Raw genomic sequence first — 3,753 nt, 5'->3', positions numbered from 1 at the left:
GGAAATATAAATAAAATGAAAAAAAAAAATTAATGTAAGGATTTAAACATTAATATATTCAATAATACCTCTTTATCTTTTTTCCAACTATCAAATACTTCAGTAACCAAATATTTTGAAGTTTGATTTCCTTTTCCACCGGTTTATACGGATTACGGTAATTTTTTCTTCGTTTAATAAACAAAGAAATGTAATATTTACGTTCCCTCTAAAAAATTACGAAGCGCAAGGAACCTCATTTATTAATGTTAATACAAAGGACCGACTCAAGCGAAAATAGTACTAAGTGTGCTATAAGTAATTTTATACTTACGTAAAACAATTATTTTTTTTGTCTTTTTAACCACAATGAATTAGAAATAATTTTTTTCATTCTCGCTTTGGTGCTCCTGAAATGAGCTCGCGGTGGAATCACTGGCCTATAGCATTTTAAAAAGAGGCGTGACCCCATAATTTCGCCGCCGCCGACCGGAGTGGTTATATAGACACGCTTATATAGAATAGTTTATGTTACGATGAATATTTCAAATTACTGTCGCAGGCTAAATAATAATATTATAGATATAAATATATAATATATGTTTATAAATGGTATAGACTATAGGCCCATAGGCGAAACTACGGTCACGGTCATGTCCTGACCTAATAGGTACCGAATAAAAATTTGTATGTATTATAATATATTTTCATAATTATTTAGACATCATAAATAATATATTTATACGTGTAAACGTGCACTGTTAACATATTTTACTAAATTAAATTGTACACAATGAACATATTAATAATACAATTTATTTTTAACATTGATTATGGAATTATGGAGTCTTATAGTCTAGTATATTCTATATATTTTCTATGTACTCGAATAATCGGTTTGATCAGTTATTGTTTGATTTAGACACTTGACGTTTATTTTTATATTACAGCAAGTAATAGTTAATTTTACGCAACAAGTCACCAGTCGGTAATGTTTGTTACGTGGTGATAAGCCCGTAGAAAATTACTGTCGATTATACGTACTTTAATATTTTCATATTATTTTTTTTTATTATAAATTCATATTTTTAATTTTTATCACTGACCGGTGACAGTGATCGTTCACAAGATTCTTACGTTCGACATTAGAAATACAAAGAGAGGTAATTACTAATTAGAACATTTTTTTTATAGATAGAAGAAAGGTCAAATATTTTAATTATTATTAAAAATATAATACCACATTAGCACATCCTGAGACAATTTATTTATTATTAACCCCTGTCAGTCGCATCGCTGTCTAAAATATCGGGCATTTATAATTATTTTTAAAAATACTCATCGTAAGTAATTTACATTATTTCGTGTACTTTAATACCTTCAATGTCCAAGTCAAACTATCATTTAATGCTATTTAAAACAATTATCTATGATTTGTTGAATATATAGTAATTTTTTGAAAATCACAAATCTGACAAAAAGACCTTTTGACTAAACTACTAGGAATTAATTTTGTTCAATATTATTTTCGTCAGTTATTATTTTTTTTTTGATAAAAAAAAAAGCACCATTATTATATAAGCTATTTTATATATTTATATGATATAGGTATAACCATTATTATTATAAATGTACAAATATTATTATAATTTTTTATTTATTATTAAATTATTCAATTGTAAAGAAATATTCATTATAATATAATATATAGGTACATTAAACAAAATGACTACATATATAAAGTTGTTGATAGATGTTTTTTTTTTATATTTTTCATTTGGCCTGCCCTAATAAAAGTGTCTAGTTTCGCCTATATGTGTGTGTGTGTACACTGAATGTACCTATGTTTTATAAATTATAAATGTACATACAATTTTATTAAACGTATAGGTCAATATAAAATATATTATAATAACAACAAATACAGAATATGCGTTTTTTAAACCTTTTAATTAGCACAGTTTCTGCTGTACCGGAGGTGAGACGTTGTTAGCTTAACCTAACACGCTGTGCATAGGTGCGAATTGGGGGGGGGGGGGTTGGCTTGGGGGTGCTAAGCCCTCCCCGCCAAAAAAAAACCTTGGACATACAATTTTAATATGCTTTATGTTGGATAATGTTTCACACTTTCGAACGCGCCATAATATTTTGACATTTTTGTTCTACCTACGAGCTATTAAAACAAAAATTAAATAAACTAATTTTAAGAAACGCTCGCTTATATATCATTGCGCCTGTCTTGAAATATTTTTACGTTCCGTCTCCACATGATAAGTATTTACTGTACGAGTTGGAGTGACTTAGATATTTCTGTCGGGTTACACCGCTATAATTTCGATATTTTTGTAGTAGTCCAGTCGATAGAGCTCCAAAAAAGGCGTTGCCTAACAAAAAGCGCGCGGTGCCACATTCTATGACAAAACCCTCTATTGACTGAATTTTAAGTACTATGTGCACTTGTATATAATTTATACAAAAGAAGTCTGGCCGACGGCAGAAATGTCTATCGATTGAACAATGCCCTTAATCAGCGCTGTTCATAAATATTAAAACGATGTTAATGTGCAATAGGTGTGCAGCGTGTGTGTGTGTGATTTTTAATTATTTCAGATGGATGTATTGATTTTTAAAACGGTGTGTGTTTTTTCCTCCGATTAAGTAATGGGAAACCAAGACTCAAACTATAAATCAATTTTGTTACCCCAAAGCTAATAACCTGAGCATTTCAATATAGGTATTATACTATCCATACATATACTTATTATTTTGATATAATTATGAAAAATACAATTGTCTATAGATCCTACGAAGCACTTTGTAAAAACTAAATTTTTTTATTTTTGTGAACTCTAATTGAAATATTGAAAATATGAACTTATTTGAATCATAATTAAAATTAAAATTAATATTAAAAACGGTAAATGTTTCGTACGATCTACAGACATTTTTCTGGTGAATTAAAATGTTTTTTCAGAATCAAAATCACACAATGTTAACCAACTTTAATTTTCTCAAAACAGATGTATGTTTTTGTAAAACTCGTGTAATGAAATTTATACGGTTTTCGAATTATTGACAAGCGCTTACGAGAGAGGCTACTCGCATTTCCGTACCGAGGCCCCTTAATGTTATTTTATGATAATGACAGATGACTATTGATAAATAACTAATGATTATAATATTATTTACTATAATGTTACAAATGTATTGCAGTAGAGGTGTCTGTTAGCCATTTAGTTTTATACCCATAAAAAAAATTTTATTTATATATGTAGTAAGAATAGTTAAGCTTTAGTCAAATTTGCTGTAATATTCAAAAAATATATTATACATTTTACTTATGGTTGTTAAAATGTTAGTAATATTATAGGGCGTATTATACGTGTTGTACGAAATGGGATAAAATGTGGTACCTAGTAATTTATTACCACAACCATCTGCTACACCCCTATCGACCCACACCACTTGTGGACACAAAAATGTTCGGAGTGTATATATCGGTTCATGTCTATCAAAGAAGAATATTCCGAGGGAAAAAGACCCTCTCTGTAATAGCGTCGTGAGTGAGTCATTGGAATGTGTTATGAGCAGGGGTGATGACCAAGGGTATGAAAACTGTACGTCGTGGTCGTGGTTATACTGTATAACGTCGGGTGGGGTTTATAAAAGTAAAATAATATTGTGTTGTTTACGATTATATCTATCGATGACGATTATAATATATTTACTATAATATTATAATGCACTGCATTGTAGCTATAAGATACCTACTCA

This window comes from Acyrthosiphon pisum, chromosome X (genome assembly GCF_005508785.2).
Source record: "Acyrthosiphon pisum isolate AL4f chromosome X, pea_aphid_22Mar2018_4r6ur, whole genome shotgun sequence".
Lineage (NCBI taxonomy): Eukaryota > Metazoa > Arthropoda > Insecta > Hemiptera > Aphididae > Acyrthosiphon > Acyrthosiphon pisum.
Note: the sequence above shows the minus strand (reverse complement) of the source record.